The following is a 22,944-nucleotide window of genomic DNA, read 5'->3' as shown; positions in this document are numbered from 1 at the left end:
TACACTCCTTATCACCGTCCTTGGCTTTACAAATGTCATTTATTTGGTTATTTCTTTTTTAAACTTTTCACCATGTATATTCATTGTACATGAGACTGTGTAACATAAGGACATTTTCATGCATGGATAGAATGTATGCTGAATATATCCTACCCCAAATATGAATGTTTCTTCCCTCTTACTTCCATTAGATTTTAAGTTCTATAATGGCTGTTGTAATTTAAAAAGTAGCATGAGAGAGAAAGACACCTTGTGACAGAATTCACATGGAGGAGTTTTTATTGGGGAAAAGGGAAAGGGGAGAGGGGGAAGACGCTCCTCTGGGGACAGGAACTGCAGAAGAGAAGAGAGGCTGGGGGGCTGGGACAGAGAGAGGCAGAGAAGCAGAGGGAGAGAAAGGAACAGACAGAGAAAGAGAGAAAAAGAAAAGGGAAGTGGGCAAGGCCCACCTTTTAAGAGGAAATGTAGTGAATGTGCACCGGAGGTGCCCTTAGTGGCTGCAGCCGAGGACGTATCCCGTCAGGACCCCAAGGGCAGGCTAGTGCTGATGCCTGAAAACTAACTGTAGTTCCTTGGTGTGCAGCATCTGATGCAGCACAGATGCCGAGTAAGGTTGCACGTGTAAATGAAGGAATAAAAGGACTGGATATTTAAGGTTAAATTCCTAAAATGAGACTGATGTAGCAAAGGCCAAGCCTTGTGGAAAAATGCTTACTTACAAGCGTCCAACAGAAAGATTCCACAATATCACTTTCGCAAGGGCTTCTATCTCCTTCTTGCTGGCCAAAGAGTACGGGCCTATTTACACTCCGTACTTTGGATCCTGGCCTGCTGTGGTCCTACACGGATTTGATGTGGTGAAGGAAGGTCTACTCACTCAAGGTGATGAATTCCTTGGGAGAGGACCTCTGTCCATAATTGAAGACAACCAGAAAGGATGTGGTATGTTTCAAACCAAAATGCGTACTAACCTCCCTTGATACCTGAATATTTAGGGGAAGAAGATCTTATTACTAACTTATTCCATGTCTGTTTTGAACTTAGCAACTAACCACAAGCTTGCAATGCTGCAATGGGATTCCAATGCAAATGGTTCAGAGTTACCAAAGATTCCACAAGTGATAGGCCTAGTTCCCAACACTGACCTCACTACACATGACACTTAGAGGTTCCAGGTCACTTGCATTTTTATCAACCTGTTAAAATTTAGGGGGTTCCCATGACTGCTTCAGATTCAGTCATTTGCATAATAACTCACAGAAGTCAGGAAGGTGGTAGGCTTAGAATCACAATTGTATTACATACTGAGGCGACATGTAGAACAGATCTCGGAGGATCCCAATCGCAGAGGTTTTAAAGAATGAAGCATATCTGGGAAGCTCACCTTAGCCTTGGTGTCCAGAGTATAAGCTGAGATAACATTACACAAGCATGACTGGTGGAGATGTGTGTGTGTGTGTGTGTGCGCGCGCGTGTGTGTGTGTGTGTGTGTGCGTGCGTGTGTGTGCGTGCATGTGTGTGTGCGTGCATGTGTGTGCGTGTGCGTGTACGTGCATGTATGTGTGTGTGTGTGTGTGTGTGTGTGTGTGTGTGTGTGTAGAGGTCACAGGTCATGCGTGTGTCATCCTTGATTTTCACTTTACTTTTCAACAAGCCCCAGGAATCTGGTCTCTTCCCCCTCCCACTGCTGTGCGGGAATATACGTCTGCACCGCTACACCCAGTTTTTTATGTACTGAGGATCTAAACTCAGATTCTCAGTTCTCGTATTTGTGGGGCAAGCTCTTCAACAGAGCCATCTCTCTAGTTCACAGATCTTTGGTCACATGACTTAACTCTTATCTCCAGAGTCCCCTAAATTACCTTGAGGTTGGAAGTTCAGGAAATCAAGTGAGTCAACCTCTTCAACTTAGTTGGCTTGTCTTCTGGCAGAGCCATCTCTCATCTTGGAATTATTCAGGGCTCATTATGAATCAGTTCATTGGTCTAAACTTGGGCATAACCTAGAAAATCTACAGTGAAAAATTTAAAAAATAAAAAGGCTTCTTATACTACCCAGGTTACCCATGGGGTTTAGGAGCTCAAAAAAGAAAAAGAAGAAACGATGAAGAACTTAACATTTCATCATACAACAGTTTCTGTAGCTCCTTGGAGATGAGCATCGAGTCAGATGACATTACTGTAACTTAATTCTGTGGACAAGATTGAGTTAAAGCCATATGAAAAGCTTTTATAGCAGGAGTCGTCACAAGATTGGAGGGAGGCAGTACTTGGGGCGCAGCTTCACATGGGGCAAAGGTGGCACTGTGGAAGAATGTGTTACAGCTGTGGAGCTGCAGAGACATCCTGACTTATCAGGGGGCCAGGCTATATGTAGAGCTGCAAAGGACCACTCTGGAGGGTAGGGGCACAGTCGGACTGCTCTGGAGGGTAGGGGCACAATAGGACCGCTCTGGAGGGTAGGGGCACAGTTGGACAGCTCTGGAGGGTAGGAGCACAATAGGACTGCTCTGGAGGCTGGGCAGAAATTGATCAATTATTGATTGGTAATGTGCTGAAAGCCTCAGAATTTTATAAAACCATCATGTCAATAGGTTTAAAAGAGGACTTTTCCATCACAATGTAACAAGTCAAGGAGATTATAAAGAAATGTCCTACTTGTTCTCTATACAATTAAACACCACTACCTGTAGGAAGTAAACCAAAGTATACTCAAAGGAATGAAATCTGGAAGATGAATGTGTTCCATTTTGTAGAATTTGGAAAACCAAAGTATGTACACTACACCATTGATACCCATTCAGGTTTTCAATGGGCAACTTCTTTGAGTTCAGAAAAGGCTGATTTGGTAATCACACACTTGCTAGAAGTTATGGCCATCATGGGCATACCTATACAAATAAAGACAGACAATGCTTTAGCATATGTCTCTGATGGAGGACTCTCATTGGCTAATAAAGAAACTGCCTGGCCCATTTGATTGGCCAGCCCTTAGGTGGGAGGAGTAGACAGAACAGGAAGAAGGAAGTGAGGTAGATGGCTCAGTCAGATGCTACACCTCTTCTAAGTTAGACAGACTGCCATGCCTCTGCTCAGAGAGAGATGCTGTGAAGCCAGCCACCAGGCCAGACGCGATGCAGCTCCAGCCCTAGATGGACGTACGTTAGAATCTTTCTGGTAAGACACCATTCATGGTGTTACACAGATTATTCCATATGGGTTAGTCAAGATGTGAGTAAGAGGCTGGAAATAATGGGCCAGGCAGTGTTTAAAAGAATACAATTTGTGTGATGTTATTTCGGGGCATAAGCTAGCCAGGAGGCTGAGAGCAGGGCGGCTGGAAGCTGCCCGCAGCTCCACACTACATGTCTCTAAGAAAATGAAACATGTTTTTGCTTATTTTCATTTTTTATGGCAGACATTTCAGCTGAACTGCTCTCCACATGGCTTGGGCTGCCAGCTCCAATCCAGATAAGGAGAACAATGCAGGGTAGACAGGAGAAGAAGAGCTGTAGGGAAGTTGGTCTGTGTGATACAGGACACCTGCTCTTCTATTTCTCTTCCCAGGACTCATCTTCACTAATGGAGAGAGGTGGAGGCTTCTGCGATGCTTATCCTTCATGATGCTGAAGAACTTTGGGATGGGGGAAGAGAAGCCTGGAAGAGAGGGTGCAGAAGGAAGCCCCGTGCCTTGTGTAGGAATTACAGCCAATGGAAGGTGAAGCTTACAGCCTGTCCTGGGTCTTTGCCTCTCCTTTAGGAGTCCCTTGGCCCAAGGGTGGCCCTGTCTGTGAAAACATCAGTCAGAATAGGAACATCATCCCAGAAGCTGGTGGTTAGGGCTCTGCAGGGCTTTCAGCTTGATTCAGTTTCTAACTGTGGTACTTTATTAGATGTACATTTGGACATAAGCTATATTTTCATTATTTGAAAAAAGTCAGGCTATAAATCAAAACCAATAGAAAGACTTGATGATATAGTAAAAAGCATTTGCATAATACCCAATATATTTGAAATGTTCCATAATGTTGCTCATTGCTATTATTATACACATAATAATAAAATGTGTTATCATTATAGTATAATACTATAGAGAGCATATGGTATCTCATGCTATGAGAATAATGGAATATGCTAACGGCATATGTACTGTGTATGCTAATATATACATGTGTAATTAATATGACTAGAAGATGCTTGCATCCTAATAAAGAAAGTTTAGAGGAATAAGTCATATGTAGATATTTGAAAAGAGATACCAGTTCTTGAAATCCTAATGCAAGATGACTAGAATGCTCATTGTTGAGGCGCTAGGAGTAGGCTGGGAGGGGCTTGCCTAGCATGGGCCTGGGTTCAATCCTGAGCACCGCAAACACAAATCTCACTGTTCAAACTGTCCCTCCACCAAGCCCTTTAATCCCACCTTCATCCTGGCCTGCGCTCCCCGCAACGTGATCTGCGCCATCCTCTTCATGAGCGTTTCCACTACAAGAACAAGACACCCTTCACCCTCAAGGGCCTCTTAAATAAAAATTTTCACCGAGTGAACTCTGTGTGGTGCCAGGTAAGACCCAGCTTCTACCCAAGTTTGTCACTGTCCTCATTGATCTACTCAAAGCCCATTACAGAGTCAAAGGCTGTGGGTTCCCTTGACCTGTGAGCACAGTGCCCCTTCGTGTGTGTGTATACTGAGGTCAGCCCAGCATCTGGGGAGGTCTGACCTCTGCTTACTCCAGCTGTTGTGTTCAGAAAAATTCATCATTTGGGAGTGTGGATCAGTCATAGAGCACTTGTCTGATGTTTGTGAGGCCCGGCACTGTGAACTAAAGGGAGAAGGAGGGAAGGCAGAGGGGATCGAGGAAGTGCATTCCCAGTCTGCACTGAAAGCCACTCAGTCCTCTTCTCCTCACTGACTCCGGCTGAGCAGAGGGAAGACATGCCAGAGATGGAGGGGACACTCCTCTTGGCATGTTACTTCCCCTCCCCTTCTGTTTGTTACACCATTCCCCACAGATGAATTTGTGCCAGTTTTTGTGTTTGCTCACTTTCGTTTTTAGATTACAATCTATCCAACATTTATGAAGTATATTCCTGGAAAGCATAAGGAAGTGTTGAAAAGACTTGATGTTAAAGTTTTCATTCTGGAAAAAGTGAAGCGTCTCTGGATCCTGCTAACCCTGGGGACTGCATTGACTGTTTCCTCAGCAAGATCGAGGAGGTTCGGAACCTAGGGAGGGGACCTCTTCCCTTTCTGTATTTGAGCCCTCATGAAGATGCCGGAAAGCAGAGTCACATATGAAGGTCATTGTTGTAGTTCTGGTATTATGTGGCTTTCTGGATAAAGGATTTGAAACAAATGCGGGGTACATGAACCGTAAGTGACGGTGTGCACACTTAGTAACAGCTATTCCCTGGCATCGGTCCTCGGAATGCAGCTGAACACAAAACACAGTGTGTCTGGGGAAACCGCATGACTCTAAAATCACATCTGGAGCTCCAAATCAGAAAACCCCTTCTGGGTTCTGAAAATTAGCACTGTCCACGTAAGAATCCCCCAGCTGTAGGGATGAGAGGAAAACACCACTCAGCTGTATCATAAGTGCACATATTCCCACAACCCTTGACGGGGGCTGACTTGTATAGCCAGGCTCCCCTAGAAAAGACGTCTGAGAGAATAACAATGTCCCTTCCACTGTTCAGAGCTCCCTGAGTTACTTGAGGTGTTTACACTTATTCCAGTTACCTAGGAGGTCCATTGCAACAGCCCATTCATTCTGGTGAACGTTAGGGGGACCATGTGTTTCTTTGGGAAAAAGAAAACTCTAGCACTCAGGCAAAAGCAGGTAAGTCTCTGTGAGTTTGAGGCCAGCCTGCTCTACATAGCAAACAAGGTACAGAAAAAGGCAGGCAAATTGCAGCGCACCACGCCCGTCTGTGCTCTATGCGCTACCATACAGTTAGTGAACCGGGCAAGGGGCTAGGGATTGAAACACATAAAGACACACAGACAAGCCGGGTGATGGTGGCGCACGCCTTTAATCCCAGCACTCGGGAGGCAGAGGCAGGTGGATCTCTGTGAGCTCGAGACCAGCCTGGTCTACAGAGCTAGTTCCAGGACAGGCTCCAAAGCCACAGAGAAACCCTGTCTCGAAAAAACCAAAAAAAAAAAAAAAAAAAAAAAAAAAAAAAAAAAAAAAAGACACACAGACAGACACACAGGGGGGGTCATCCTTGAAACAGGAATGCCCCAAGAATGCCCCCTTTATGATGTACCAGAGCCGCTTATATAGGGATCCTTAACTAATAGCCACGCCCCAGCCAAACTCACCAGAAACCACTCCCCTACCATCAGGAACTCCTGAGGGTCTCGTGCTCAGAGCAGCTGCAAGCATTACAAGTTGTTTACCAGAAATTCAGGACCTGGGGGGTGGGGGTATTCACAGCTCCCAACAGTAAATCTCTGAGTTTGAGGCCAGCCTGCTCTACATAGCAAACAAGTTACAGAAGAGCCATAGAGCTGGGTAGAAACAGGAAAGCTGGTCGCCGCCACACACGGGTGACCTTCCTACACTGGGCCCCAGCAGTTTTTCAGCTCTTCTTTCATTAAATACAGAAACCTATCATCCGCCAAGTGTTCGTGCATGAGATGTTGTGAGCGCTGCCTCTTTTAACGCTCCAACTCTGTTAAAGTTTTCTGAAACTCAGGGAAGAGATGAAGTAGCATGCCAGGGGCACACGTCTGTGTCTTGGCTAACCTGAGACCAGCCCAGGAGACTCTGCCTCATGACTGATTGCTCAATTCACAACAGTCCAGCACGCAAAAGGATTCTTGTGAAGAGCGGGATCTTGTAGGGGGGATTTTAGGAAACCATCGCCTCCTCTTGAGCTCACAGAGCCCCTAACTCTACCACCTACAGGAGAAGCACAACCTGAAACCTGAATTTGATGTGGAGAACTTGGCAACCTGTGGGTCCAACCTGTTTACAGCAGTTGCCGAGACAACCAGTGTCACCCTGTGATTCGGGATTCTGCTGCTTGTGAAGCACCCAGAGGTGCAAGGTACCTGTTGGAAAGAGGGTGGGGCTGCCACCCTTCCTGGGAAGGGGTTTGGTTTTGAGGGACAGAATTATGTTCCATAGTGCTGATAAGGAAGAGAACTTAGGAACTAAATGACTTTCATTTAAGGTCAAAAATAGGGCTTATGAATCTCAAACCTCATATGTTAGAAAAAGAGACCAAAAAAAAAAAAAAACCAAAAAAAAAAAAAAACTGAGCCATAGTGAGCAAAATACATAATGGGTTCCATGTTGAAATCATACTTGTTCGTGCTAACACCTGGCAGTGTGACCTCACGTGAGGTCTGCCATCTTTCAGGCTTTTGTTTTTCCACCTTTATAACATACCAAACTCCCCAAGGATGTAAATGTAAACTCTGATGTAATTTTTATATTTCTTTTTATTGATATATACTATATACTTATAATGATGGGTTTCATTGTAACTTTTATGATGTATTTAGATCCTATTCCTTTCTCCCACTTCCCTCTCCTGTTGACTCCCTTCCTTTTCCCAGATAGTCCCCTATTTCCATGCTTTGTGTGTGTGTGTGTGTGTGTGTGTGTGTGTGCGTGCGTGCGTGCGCGCGCGCATGCACACCAATGAGTTTAGTGAGGGGTTGCTGACAGAACGGGCCTCCTGTCAGTAGCTGCGCCATTGAAGGAAAGTCTCCCTTCTACAGCTACCTCTAACTGCTTAGAGATCATGGGGTGGGGCTCAGCCGTGCTTTTAAAGTGAAGTCAAACACTAGTTCACAGTTTGTAGGAAAGCTGGAGAATCTCGCGCCTGTTCCCAGAGTGCAGACTGTGGGAAGTCAGTATTTACTGCTCAAAACGCAGTTGCCCTCCCCCAGGAGATGCGGAAAGTGAGCGAAGCTGTTAGAGGTGCTCCCAGCCCGATAAGGAGCTAACATTTTCCCTTTCTGGCAGATTTGCTGGAAATCGCGTGATCAGTTGGGACTGCCTGGGTCTTTTCCTAACCACAATGCAACTGTGCACATTGCTGCCCCAGCCTTTGTTTCCAACAGCCAAGTCGTTAGGATTTGCAGCCGAACAGGGCTGTGGAAGTGTTTCCACTCCTGGAATAAAGGCCTGAGTAGCCCTTACAATATCTCTGCAACCAAGATTCATGAAGAAATGGATGGTGTGAGTGGTCGCCACCAGCCCCCAGCATGAAGGACAACATGAAGCTGCCCTGCACCGATGCTGTTACATGAGATTCAAAGATACATCAATCACTCTTCTTCCATCTAGTCTGCCCCATGCTGTGGTCAAGGACACAAAGTTCAGACACTAGGTCATCCCCAAGGTTAGATGCATTTGGAAAAGATGGCTGGGGAGGAAGGGACACCATGGTACCTGCTGATGTGGGGAGTTGTTCTCAGTTCTGTGGTTGGGAGAGCCACCAAAAGAACACAGAGTCACAGACACTCTGTCACCTCTGGGGCCTTGCCTCTGACTTCTTAGAATCTGGGAGGCTGACCTGAAGCTTCCTTGGCCCCTCCCTGTCTTCCTAGCACCCGTATTAAGCGAGCAGTGGCTCACCTGATTTTTCACAGTGGAGTCTAAAGAGCGGAACTCCAGCAAGGTGCAGCAGTTCTAACACTGAACCACACTGTTGTCTTTAATCTTGATTTTCAGTTACTCAAACATTCAGGCTGTTGTTGCCACTGACCGTTAGTTAACATGTGCTTGCTAGGGATGCAGCGAGCCTTCTGCATATAGCTCTGCAGCACATAGTGTGGAGAAAATATTCCACATGTGACCAAAACACTGCCAAGCCCAAACCAGCCTCCAGTCTGACAAGGATGAGTACACAAGTCTGCTGAAGAGCAAGTCCACACAATCTCCATAGCTGACACCTGAGTTCAGATCCCAGCACCCACACAGAAAGCCAGGCATGGCATGCACATGTACCCCAGCACTGTGGTGGGTAGAGACAGAATGATCTCCGGGCCTTTCCTTCCTTTGTTGTTGCTGTTGTTAAGTGCTGGGATTAAAGACGTGCACTGCCACCATCCCCTTTTCTCCGCCCCCCCCCCTTTTTTTAAAATTACAACACTGTTTGGTCAATGGTTCATGCATATTTCTCGCTACCTATTATGTCTTCTTTTTGTTTATTATGTATACAATATTCTGTCTGTGTGTATGTCTGCAGGCCAGAGGAGGGCACCAGACCCCATTACAGATGGTTGTGAGCCACCATGTGGTTGCTGGGAATTGAACTCAGGATCTTTGGAAGAGCAGGCAATGCTCTTAACCTCTGAGCCATCTCTCCAGCCCCTACCTCTTATGTCTTAATCCATTTCTGTTAATCTATGTATCACTACAAGGCTGTGGATTACCAGTAAAGTTCCAGCATCTCTCCTTTGGTAGCTACATGGCGTCTCCTTGACTCCTCCTACTCTATCTCTATCTTTACTTAGATTCCTGCCTGGTTTTACTCTGCTAAGTCATTGGCCAAAACAGCTTCTTTATTAGCCATTGACAATAAAACATATTCATAACACACAGAGGGGAATCCCACATCAGCTGTTTTTTTCTTATTAATGAACTATCCATGAAACCAGTGTGACAAATTCATTTAGGTATGTATGATTCTTTGAATCTTTTGTTTTCCTTCATTTTTAGTAGGACAAGTTCTCAATATGCTGCCCCAGCTGGCCTCAGTCTTTCAGGCCTTCTAGCGTAATCGCTGGTGTGCTGATATCACAGGTGTACACCACCAAACCAGCTAATAAAAGCTTTCATATTGAAAATAATTACAAGGAAAATACTCAAGAGTAAACAGGAAGTTTGCAAGATTTTAAAGAATTAAAGATATTTTCAGTAATGAAAGATTTTTGTTGATGTTGCGGCTGTTTTGAGAAAGGGTTTCTCTGTATATCAAACCTGACAGTCCTGGAACTCACTCTGTAGAACTTGCCACCATGCATTGGGAAAGTTTTCTTTTTAATTAAATTTATTATTTACATCCTGACTACAGTTTCCCCTCCCTCATCTCCTCCCATTCCCTCCCCCATCTCCCATGAAAGATTTTTTTTTTAGCTTTAGAATAAGTTACACAATTTTTAATAAATTAAAAATGTATTCTGTATTAGACTGGGAAAACAAGTTATCCCCAAATACAACTATATGTTTATATCACATATATAATATATAAATGTATTTGTATTACATATATAAGAATAACCATGTATGTTTTTTGGAACCAAACTGACAGATTCCAATTTTGATATGTAATTTTTTTAAAAAAATGATAGGAGCTGGGCAGTGGTGACGCACACCTTTAATCTTAGCACTCGTGAGGCAGAGGCAGGCAGATCCCTGAGTTTGGGGCCAGCCTGGTCTACAGAGCAAGTTCCGGGACAGTCAGGGTTATTCAGAGAAACCCTGTCTCAAAAAACAAAACAAACAAGATGAGTATAAGTGCCACAAAATGATAAAACATAAATCCATAGTCCTTGTAATTTATTTTTTGTGTGTGGTAATTCTAAATGGCTAATGGGTATATAAAAATATACCCACAGAATGGAATAGATTGAAAATAAAAATTATAAAGATTCATGTTTTAATTTAACATAGTATATTGACAGGATGTTTAAGAAAGTTTTTGTTTGTTTGTTTGTTTTTGTTTTTTGTTTTTGAGCCAAGGCTATACCTTGGCTGGCCTGGAACTCCCTTGTAGATCAGGTTGGCCTCACCAGCTCTGCGTAAGGGGTGGGATTCTTGTTGGTAGTAGTAACCAGGGTAACCTCCTCAGAAGGCTGTGTGGCAACAGCTACAGACTGTTAAAGCACCTGGCGAGCATCCCATTGCTAAGAACTTACTTTTGTGTAGATTTCCCCAAAAATAAGTATATATATATTTAAAAGCCAGATGTCAAGGCCCACACTTGAAATCTCAGTATTCGGCAAAGGGGTACCCTGTGATCCGGTGGAGCTGGATTTGGGATCCAGCTGTGCTGCTTGCCAGGACAACCTCCAGTAAACCCCAACTTCCTTGTTTATATTATATGAGCCAGAAAGCATCCAGGTACTCAGCTGGCATGAGAGTTAACCGAGGTTTAAAACATCCCAGCCCAGTGTCGGGCAGATGGAAGGCTCCCAGAGAGAGTGGTCACCATCAGCATCTTGTCTTCTAAGCTGGAGCTTCTTGGACATTCCCTGCTCACACCCCTCTTGCTACCAGGGAAGCTCTGACCTTTATTTATTAGGTATATAAAACAGGTACACGCTTTAAACATTTCCAGGTGATAAATCAGAAAGAAAATAATTTGAAAACATTTTTGCTGTACATATAATTTTACAATGTATGAAATTTATACAATATGTGAATCAACCACATTTGCACACTAAGGAGACGGCTGTGCTTGTTATTTTTAGATGAAGAATGAAATATGGGTTGAGTATTTGATACTGTAGGAAGGAGAGCATCTGGGGTGATTTCACGAGTTAGCTGATGTTTTGATTTTATGGTTGTCAACGCTGAGGACGCCACTTTGCATAAATGGACAGTTTAAAAAGAGCAGCAGGATGTTTATTACCATTTCAGAAGTTATTGAAAAATCCTGCCTAATCCCAGACCAAAACTGCTTTAAATCTCCTCTTCTTTTCTCCTCTCAGGTCGCTTCAAGACAGAGCTTCTCTGTGTGACAGGCCCTGCTTTAAGTTTTTAGTGGCACCCAAGTCAGTGGCTTACACAGCAACTTTTAAAATCAGACATCCTTTCTAAAGGATGCATTAAATTTAGACTTGCAGGCTGAAGGAGGACAGAAGGAAAAACCTGAACAATTTTTGTTTTCCAAAATCGAATCTTTGTTTCTCTAAGAGTGGAGGACCTTGTGTGTACAGGATGAACATTGTCATCCATGGGGCACAGCAGTCTTGAATCTCACTGCTGTGTGTCAGGTCACACTCTGCTGTTGTGTGGTGTGACAGCGTGCTGTGTTCAGAACAAGGCTGCCGTGAAGCTGCAGGATGCAGCACACGCAAGCACTTTGTGAAATGCCTCCGTTTCTCTGCATGTTTGCTTTCGATTACACTTTTGGTCCTGTGTACTCAGAAGCCTTTGATTGTGGCCGAATCACGCACAGTCCCCATTCTCATAGTTCTCTTCATATTGCTCTGGTAAAAACACTGTGACCCAAAAGCATTTGAAGGGGAAAGGGTTTCTTTATATTTAGTTTACATATCCCAGCTTCCACTGAGGGAAGCTAAGGCAGGAACTGAAGCCATGAAGGAGCATTACTTACTGGCATGCTCTCCCTGAGGTTTACTTTCTTATACACCCAGGACCACCAGCCCAGGGGTGGCACCACCACAGTGGGCTGGGCACTTCCACATCAATCATTCATCATAAAAGTGCCCCATGAGCTAGGTGACATATGCTCGTTTGTTCCCCACTACCCAGACCCGAATAATCACACAGAAACTATATTAATTACAATATTGCTTGGCTAATGTCTCAGGCACATTTCTTGCTAGCTCTTACATCTTTAATTAACCCATTACTATTAACCTATGTTTCACCACAAGGCTGTGGTCTATTGGAAAGGCTCTTGTTGCCTGGCTTTACTCTGTTAAGCCATTGGTCCAAATATCTTTATTCATTAAACAATAAAAGCAAAACATATACAGAAAGACATCCCACACCATCTCTCCCTTTCTGTCTAATTAAAAAGGAAGGTTTTAACTTAATGAAGCTATATATACAAAACAGTTATCAAGCAAGAATTATAGTTAAATATTTAGTCTATTTGTATCTAGCAAAATTAAAGAAATATGCTATCATCTACTTTATCTTTGTAAATCTAAAGTTTTATATATAATTTATCTTTTATCATAAGTAAGGAACACTTTAACTATAAGTATCTGCCTTCAACTCCATCAAAGACCCCAAAAGGATAAAATATTACCTAAGTAAACAGGAAGTGCATTGAAAGCAACTTCCAAAACTCTAGAATTGACAGAACAGTGGCAGGCCAATTTGATAGAGTATTTTCTCAGCTGATATTTTCTCTTCTCAAATAACTCTAGCTTGTGTCAAGTTAACTAAAAACTAACCAGGATACCCATATTTATGACTCTCCATAGGATCAAGACCCACAGTTTAAGAAGCTGGAGTCTGCCAAACTGTGGTGGCACACCTTTAATCCCAGCACTTGGAAGGCAGAGGCAGGCAGCTCTCAGGGTTCAGGGCCAGCCTGGTCTACAGAGTGAGTTCAAAGACAGTCAAGGATACACAAAGAAACACTGTTCTGAGGGGAAAAAAGAAGCTGGAATCTAAACCTAAGCTTCACAAAACTCTTAGCAGGGCAGGAGGAAAGCCTGTCTTCATTTCCCCATCTTACAGTGAGGAAAATGGAGTTTGACTGTACCAATCCGAGGCTCAGGATCTCAAATATGTGGTTCTCCATCATCAGCTTTCTGGGTGTTGGGACTAAAGATGTGTATCACCACAGCTCGCTGGCATTAGTTCTTTGGTTTTTGAGGACTGAATAGCAATACGACCTGAACCAGGCCCTATTGTGTACTGATATTTTGTTTGTATTTTAATAAATAAATCTTTCTTGTCAATCAGAGAATAAAAAAAGTCACACTGATCAGCTGCCACGGACCGGCTCAGGGGAGCCACTCAGACCATGGGAGAAGCAGAGTCTTGGTAACAGGAAGGCACAAGTTCAGCGAATGACAGACACAACACACAAGAGAGTGCTTGGAATCTGCTGCGATTTTACTAAATTTATGTTTTCATTATATAGTATTCAAACAAAGAACAAACCAGAAGGTCATGTGTCATCAGTTGGCACAGTATGAAAGCTTCTTTTAGTCACATTATCAGGGACAGGTGTTAGACATAAAACATCCTTAGAAAAGGAAATCTTGTCCTTGGGAATATAAACTTTAGTCAAGTTGTTTCATCTTAAGAATAGAAAGTTTCTTTCTCATTATCGCTATCATGGCCTTTCCTCTTTCTAACCCTTTCTTCATATCATCTAGTGACCAAATATGCCTAATCAGTTCTCTGCACCTGTGGAGATATACTTTTTAGTACCTTCTTATGCAGCAGACACCATGGGGTTGGGATCTAGCAAGCCTATTCATAAAGTTCAAAGTATAACAGTCTTTGTCCATCAACATTAACCCATCTATTCCCTTGCTCATCATACTCCCCGTGTATGACAAAGGTTCTGCTGTAGTCTTATACATTCCCATACTGTGCTTCCCTATCTCAAAGCCATTCCTGAAGAGAATGATCCTTGTCTTGTATATATAAAGACTATCATTATTATGAAAGAAATTGTGTAAAGCTCAGATCCCGCATAGTCAGCTAATCAAGAAACCTTTCTATGCCCCAAGTGCAGCCAATACCGGGCTGTCTGCCATTGACCTCCAGGAAGCCTAGTCCCATGGGACACGTAGCTCCCGTCCGGCATAATGACATATGCCATGTCTCACAGACGACACTGGAGTTGGTGTGGCAATCAGCCAGCCATACAGATCAGGCAGAGGTGACACAGAACTTTAATCCCAGTAACCACACTAGTTTGTCATAGAAACCGGGAAGTAGTGGTGCACACCTTTAATTCCAGCACAGGAGAGGAATATAAGACAGGATAGGACAGTCTTCAGGCTGCTTTGTTTTTCTGGCCTTCGGGTTGAACCCCAATATCTCTTTCTGGGTTTTTATTAATCTTGCTACATTATTGTGTTAGGTTGAATGGAAGTGACATGCCCTCTCCAGCTCTCCTTTAGAGATGTCTCGCCCTGCAGGATGCTGTTCCTGAACCCTCAGTTTTCTTGGAATCCAAATACTCTGAATCTAAGCCTGTGAACCAAGTTCAACATAGCTTGTAGGGGATGTCCAGCCCTATGGGTCAGGACCCTTCAGGAAATTGCTATTAGTCTATATAACTGACCCATGTAGCTTTTTAAATCCATCCCTCAACCATAAAGACAACTAGACAATGTTGGTTTCTACTTTACACTTTCTTTTTTAACATACTATATTTCAGGGCTGGAGAGATGGCTCAGAGGCTAAGAACACTGACTGCTCTTCCAGAGGTCCTGAATTCAATTCCCAGCAACCACATGGTGGCTCACAACCATCTGTAATGAGATCTGTGCCCTCTTCTGGCATGCAGGCAGAACACAGTATACAAAATAAATAGAATACTGTATTTCTGTTTCAGAGCCATTAAAATGTCAACAACAACAACAACAAAAAAAAAAAAACCCAGCATCTTAGAATCAATGAGACCCATTCATTTACCTGCTCTAGTCAATAGGACGACTCAGAGCCCAGCGTGCAACAGCCCCTCTTTCAAAGGACCAGATCTGAACTGTTGGAGCTATGTTCCCAGTTTCCAGTCAACCCTCCGCCTGATTCCCGGATAGTCCCGCTGAGGTCTGATCAGTAAACATACATCACATTTATCTCTCCAAAGTCGAAAGAAGCCTTTACTCCTGGCCAGAGGATTACTGCAGGGCAGACTGTGTACAGATTAGGAAAGCCCAGTACACAGAACAGATCCAGAGTCCACACCCCACAAGCGTTCCATTGGCCAGAGAGCAGTCTGAGGCAACGTGTCGCCAAACCAATGGTCACGATCTAGGAAATAGGGTGAGGGGAGGCAGCTGCAAGAGCCTTGGAGCCTAAAATTCCACACCGCCATTTTTCTGCTCTCGAGTCAACAAAACGTGAAAGCAGAGATGAGTATTGCTTTGCAACATGAATTCTTGTAACACGCTGGTGGAGGCTGGGAACTAGGGGTCCAGAAGCAAAGTCCTTAAGCACCGTATATTGTAATCGAGGGAGACAAACAAGCCAGCAATAACAGCAGAAGCCGGGATCTCTGACGTACGCAGAGTTCTGTGGAAATGCCAGGAAGGGACACTGAAATCAGACCAGGAAAGAGACAAGGCATGTTTTCAGAAAATAATACTTAAATGCATTATTGTTATTTTTTCTTTTCTTTTTTTTTTTTTTTTTTTTTTGGTTTTTCGAGACAGGGTTTCTATTTAGCTTTTTTTTTTTTTTTTTTAGAGCCTGTCCTGGAACTAGCTCTTGTAGACCAGGCTGGCCTCGAACTCACAGAGATCCGCCTGCCTCTGCCTCCCGAGTGCTGGGATTAAAGGCGTCCGCCACCACCGCCCGGCCCATTATTGTTAACACAAATACATGTGATTCGATTCCCAAGCAGAGAGAGAGGAGCTATCCTAACACCTAAGAGGATCTTAAAGGCTTGACAATGTTGGACATTGCAGGGGAGTCAGGCAATCTGGTGGTGGAAGCGCAATGTGGTATAGTCCCAGTCCTGGGAGGCCTCTGCCAGGTAAAAAACCTGGACTTGGGACAGTGAACAGGCAAGGGTCTGAATGGCGGGAAGCGATACAGGGAGCAAGGTATAGTAGGTGGGGGTGGAGCTCTGGGCACAAGGCAGGTGGGAGGCTGTCAACATGACCTAGGCAAGGCCGAATCAGAGTCAGTGTCCATGACAGGGCAGGCATGGGACACCAGTGAATACTTCCAGCCAGAATACACAGCGGGTTTGGGGGCAGGAATGGCTCCAGGGTTTTTGACTGGGCAACAGGTGGGGCCATTTCCCCAGAGGAGCACCTAGAGAGGGAAAGGTGGCCCCTTCAGATTCGAACAGGTCCCAACTGAGGTCCCTGAAGAACGAGCAAAGGAGAAAACATCTCAGCCCCCACATGAAGAAGCAGAGCTGACGTACACACAGCATTCCACAGTTTATACAAAGCTTCTGTCGAAACAGCGGCCTGACTGACACAGGTGGTGTGGGGGTGGAGTGCTGGGAGCTGTCATCTGGAAACAAGCGGGCTAGAGAGAACTTTCGAAACCGCATCATGGAGGCTAGGCTGGATGCAAAAATAAATGGACAAAAATCAAGGATGTCACACATTGAGACTAGCAACAACAAGCATTTTAAAGAAAAGATGTACAAGAATACTTTAGAGAATTTAGAGAATAATATATATATATATTATCCTTAACACATATATTATATATACATGTATCTGTATATATTTTTAAATTCTTGTCATATATATATACACATATATGAATCACCTACAATACTTGAAACCAATTGAAAGCAAAATAGAACCACAAAGGAAAGAGAAGCTTCTGCCTTCTATAAAAATTAAAAAAACCCTTGTTAAACAAAATCAAGAAAAGGACTGCCAAATGAAGTGGATTCAATTCAAGTATGTGAGGACACAGAACCAACCCATCCAAGTACAGATGCTGGAGGACAGATCGTCTTCCCCAACACAAAGTGTTATGTTCCTGCTGATTTATGGAGTGGCCCTCTGTGGGTGGATGAGTAGATGGAGGTGGTACTCGATCCGACCGAGCATGGGGAGATGGTGAGTGTGGCCCGGGTCTGCGCTCTCACTCATGATAGAATCAAATCACGATTTTTAACTGGGTACATCGCTGTCTGGGACTATAACTATATTTATACAAGCTTTATAAATATATTTATAAATATACAAGCTTGAGCCTGTAGAATATAAATGGAAAGTCTGAGGTTTGTTCTTTTTAAACGTTCATTGAAATAGAATTTTCACACAATTCAGTCACTTAAACAAGCATGGCATACTGGGAGGCATACCGGGCATGGTAGCCTATGCCTAAAATCTTAGCACTAAGGAAGATGAGGCAGGAGGATTACAAGTTCCCAGAGAATTGTCTCAAAACAAACAAATTGTGAACATAATAAAGGCACAACTAACAACACAATCTTAGATCATTTCTATTACCTCCGAAAGAAATGCTGTACCCTTTATCTACCATTCCCCAGTTCTCGATAACCATTAGTCCACCTTCTAGCTTTACAGACTTGTTTATGTTGAACATTTCTGGTAGATTAAAGTCATGCACTAAATGTTCTATGTATGACTCATTTACTCAGCATGCTTTTGAAGTTTACCCGTGTTGTTGCCTAAAGTTAATTTCTTTTGTTGTTGACTTATGTTACGTTGCTTGGATAGGACACACTATTTTTCCAAGCATTAGTTGATGAACATCTGTCTTGATTCTGTGGTGTTTTGAATAATGCTGCTGTGTTCATCTACAAGTCTTTGGGTGCACACATTCCCATGAGTCTTAGGTAGCTACCCCAGAGTAAACATGTTAGCTGGTAAGTTTAAGATTTGACTCTGTTGGGAAGCCTGGGGGAGTCTCAGGAGTGTGTTCCTCAGCTGCTGCTCTTTTTTTTTTTTTTAATGCACTAACTGTGCAAGGCTGGGTGTTTTCTTCTTAAAGAGAGAGCATGTCCTCCTTCCTGGTGGCAGAATGTGAACAGAAGACAAGTTTGGAACTATCTTGGGCATAAAAGGGAAGAAATGCACATTGAGCCTCGAGGAACAGCAAGCTAGCTGGATCCAGGGCAAGAGAGACTCCAAACTTCATTAGAGTTTCCTGTCACTTACAGTGGAATCTAATCCTAATGGATGTGGTTGTCATGGGCATGACGGCATCTCTATAAAACCAAAGAACAGTAGAGAAAGCTGCTCAGAAAGGGGGAACCAGTGGAGAAGCTGGTAAAGGAAGAGGTAGACAATGTGGATATGTGGGTGCCTGTGCCCCAGGGTCATCCATCGTGTTATAGCATAGCTACCTTTCTTTGTGTCTTTGTGAAGCTGGCCAATGAGCAGGGACTTGACTATCAGGTTACAATACTGAGTGAGCAAACTGTCATCTTGAGCGGCATTGTCCTCCCGAGCTCTAAGAAAAGACGCAACAGCTCGTGAGACATCTGAAGGGAGCTGTTTGACATAACTGAGAACTGACGTTGGAATAATGCCTTCTCATGTTCCCTAGTCTCATCTGCCCTATTTTAAGCAACCCAGCCTGTTGAAGCATGAGTAATAACTAGAACAGGGTGCATGTGGAGATTATTAGAGAAAAACACAGCAGAAGAGAAACGATTCCAGACATCAGAGAATGAGCTCAGACAAATATCATTCAAAGGAGATGGGCTCAAATTAGAGGAGCTAAGCCAGAAAACAGAGAAAAGCAGAACCATGACAAAGAAATGTAAACACACAAAGAAGTGTAAACAGTCTCACGGCACCAGGAGGATGTAGGTTTCATGCAGCTTAATCTCTCATCGTCAAGTAATAATTCTGTGTGTGCATAGGCACAATATGATGTTGGAGTCAATATCCTGGGAAGGCAATGGAAAGCTCTCAGACTTGGAACCAAAAGGCCAACTATCTCCATAGTTGTTGATTAAAATTATATGGTTTAGGAAAATCATTTCAACTTTAGTGGTGAGGCAAAGGAAATGGTTCCTTGGGTTAAAGCACTTGCCACCAAACTTGATAACCTGAGTTCAAACCCTGGTGCCTACCATGATAGGAGAGAACCAGCCCACACAAGTTGTCTTCTGATCTAAACACACACACCATGACACATGCACACTGCTCCACACACTATACATTTAAATGTAATACAATCCAAAACACTAAAAAATGCATTTTAGTGGATCCCGGTTTTATTTCTGTTGTTGTAATAAAAAAGCACCTTGGGGAGGAAAAGGTTAGTTCGGCTACAATTCCAGCTTGTAGTCTGTCACAGAGGGAAGTCAGGGTAGCAGGAACCTCAAAAGCCAGTGACATCACATGCACAGTCAAGAGCAGAGAGGCGAGTACCCAGCTCACCTTGCTTTTCTGTAGTTCAGAATCCAAACCCAGGAACTGCAACACCTGGGGATGGATTTTTCTCATATTAATTAGTGTAATTAATGCAATCAAGACAACATCTGATGTGGGATTCTCCTCTGTGTGCTGAGAATATGCTTTATTACCATTGGCTATTAAAGAAACTGTTTTGGCCAATGGCTTAGTAGAGTGAAGCCAGGCGGGAAATCCAAACAGAGATAGAAAGAGAAAGTAGGCGGAGGAAAGGAGAAGCCATGTAGCTGCTGAAGGAGAAGGACATGCTGGAACTTTACCAGTAGGCCACAGCCTTGTGGTGATACACAGATGAATAGAAATGGGTTAATTCAAGATGTAAGAGTTAGCTAGAAATATGCCTAAGCTATTAGCCAAACAGTGTTGTAATTATTATTATTATTATATTATCTGTATTATTATTCAGGTCTAGGTGGCTGGGAAAGAAGTGAGCAGTCTCTGCCTATATATATATACATATATATATATATATATATATATATATATATATATATATATATATATCTAGCATGTTGTACCAGGATTAAGTGATAAACACTAGAATAATTGGTTTTGTTCTTCATTAAGATTATGGTCTCCCAGTAGAGACAGGCCACAAACACGTAAATAAGGAAAGTGATAAGCTAGGTATTTGCATCAAAATGACGAACCCTGATAGAAACATCCAGGGGAGGCTTTCTTGTGTACCTGGCCTTGACCTTAACATTGGAAGCTTGAGATGGAGAAAATATGGATGTCCTAGAGGTGGTGACTTGGAAAGGGTTTCATCTGTCTCCAAGACTGATCAGGGTCCTTGAGCCGGGCACTCTCAAAACACTCAAAACCCAAATACTTCTCAAACAAATGACTGGGCAGTTGATTAGAGCAAAACTCTTGATTCATTTATAGATCCGGTTGACTAATGTTCATTGAGCAACATTAAATTGCATTGATACTGCTCTGCGCATCACTGCTGGAGAATACAGAAAAGAAAATTTAAAACTAAGATGCCTTGAGTCTGGCTAAGCAAGGTTGGTGTGCGGATTAGTCAAGACTCACTGTCAACATTTGGGGAGGACATCCAGTGGAAGAATTGCCCCCATCAGCTTGGTCTATGGACTAGATTGCGAGTTGATGGAGAAAGGTGTGGTCCTCTCTGGGTGGTACCATCCCTGGGCAGGGGGTCCTGGCTTGTATGAGAAAGCAGGCTGAGCTTGTCAGGGGAGCAAGCAAACCAAGAAGCAGTGGCCTGCTGTGGTTCCTGCCTTCTTCAGTTCCCACCTTGGCTTCCACTGATGATGATGTCACCTGTAAGTTAAATAAACCATTTCCTCCGCAGGTTGCTTTTGGTTACAATATTTATCTCAACAGAGAACAAACTAAGACAGTTGATTCAATTGCCTACGCTGCTCCCCGTCCCCCTCCCCCATCTCATCTCTCCTCTGTAGACTCTAGGAAAGATAGCAGAAGAAAATAATTGTTTCTGGTCTCACTCCTTAAGGGGAGGTGTCCTCTCTGCCTTCTGCAGATTGAGCATCCTCCCTTTGCTCTGGTATCTCTCATAGTTTCCAGACTCTGCTCCACACTGGTGTTCACTGGGATCAGTTGAGTTAGGATACATTTTTTTTCCTAACTGTGCTTGAGGGCATGGGGTCTCAGCCCTCCCACTCCTGTTTACCATTTTTGTAACTCTGAGCAAACTCCTTCTCTAAAGTGGAAACTGCAATGTCTTCTTTGTTGGCTGCTGTGAGGGATAAATGTGGCAGCGTTTAATAACCTGCCAGGTAATGTGGGAAGCATATCTGAGTTTGGCTGGAGACCCAGAGATCTAGATAAGGACAGGCTTTGGAACACTGAGAACCTAGGAAGAGGGACGTGTCTGAAATTAGGATGAAGAGACGGGAGAACTCTGAAAATGCTATAATATCTGCAAAACTTGCATCCCACAGTTTAAGTCGAGGTCCAGAGAAGATGTTAGACAACTGAGCTCTCTAGCTAATCTCCCCGCTGGAATTCTAGCTCAGGCTTAAGATGTTTGGGGAAAATATTCATTTCCGATTGCTATGGTGAGAGGGGGGGGGGGGGGGCCAAGGAGATGCCATGTAACTGCCAGAGGGGAAAGATGTGGGCTGCCAGCTTGAACCTTGCTGGTAGGCCATGAGTCTCGTGGTAAGATATGGAATAATGGAAATGGGTTAGTTCTAGATGTAAGAGCTAGCTAGCAATATGCCTAAGCTATTGGCCAAACAGTATTGCAAATAATATAGCTTCTGTGTGGTTATTTCAGGAATCTGGGCAGCTGGGAAATGAACAAATGGCCTCCGACAACAGTACCACGCACACAGAGCTCTCATTTGGTTTTGTTCTGGGTGGAAAATGGAATCACAGAGCATGGAAAAGCAAGGGGAGCCAGCAGGTAAACCTGTTGATTTATTCACTCAACAAACGCCACCTACAACAGTCAGCTGGGTGGAGCTGGAGACAGTGTGGCTGGCAGAAATACCAGGCAAGCCTGTGCTTGGTCCTAACACCACCCAGCTACATGACGAGCTACATACACCAGGCTAAGGCATGAGCATTGCAGATAGGAGGCTGATGAAGCAACTCCTAGGGGTGGAGTTGTGGGGGAGGAGGGGATTTGGAGCAGGGTTATGCTCCCCAGAAAGCAGCATTCAGGCAAGGTGGAGGGTTCCAGCATACTTGGAAGGTGGAGGTTTTGTGATGGACCACCAGAGCAAGGTGGAGGATTTCAAGGTGCAAGTCAGTATGAAACCATACCTGTCACCCCATAACTCCAGTAGGCTCTCCTGCTTCTCTCCCATTCCTGTCTCCTGCCTCAGGCAAACACTGTCAATTTCTACTTCACAGATATTTCCTAGGAGTAGAACTGTACAATGTGATACTCTCCGTTTGTCAGGTATCATGCTTTTGGAGTCCCTCCACACCGGACCAAGGGTTTTATTCCTTTTTATTATGAATAGAATTCAGTTGCATTTATATACATTCTACTTTTCTTTCCTTCCTTTCTTTATTCTTTCTTTCCTTCCTTCTGTGCCCTGCTTTCCACATCATCCTCAACCCTGTTTGGCCTATTGCTCAGGCTCATTACTGGCTTTTACAACTTAAATTAACCTATAGTTCTTATATATGTTTAGCCATATGGCTTGGTTCCTTTTCTCCGTGAGG

The 22,944-nt window shown here is 43.7% G+C and overlaps 1 pseudogene; it reads left to right on the top strand.

Moving 5' to 3' along the window:
- Positions 1–707: 707 nt before the first annotated feature.
- Positions 708–22,326, top strand: LOC119806285 (annotated as a pseudogene).
- Positions 22,327–22,944: the final 618 nt, after the last annotated feature.

Source organism: Arvicola amphibius, chromosome 1 (genome assembly GCF_903992535.2).
Source record: "Arvicola amphibius chromosome 1, mArvAmp1.2, whole genome shotgun sequence".
Lineage (NCBI taxonomy): Eukaryota > Metazoa > Chordata > Mammalia > Rodentia > Cricetidae > Arvicola > Arvicola amphibius.
Note: the sequence above shows the minus strand (reverse complement) of the source record. Positions and strands in the feature narration are given on the sequence as shown.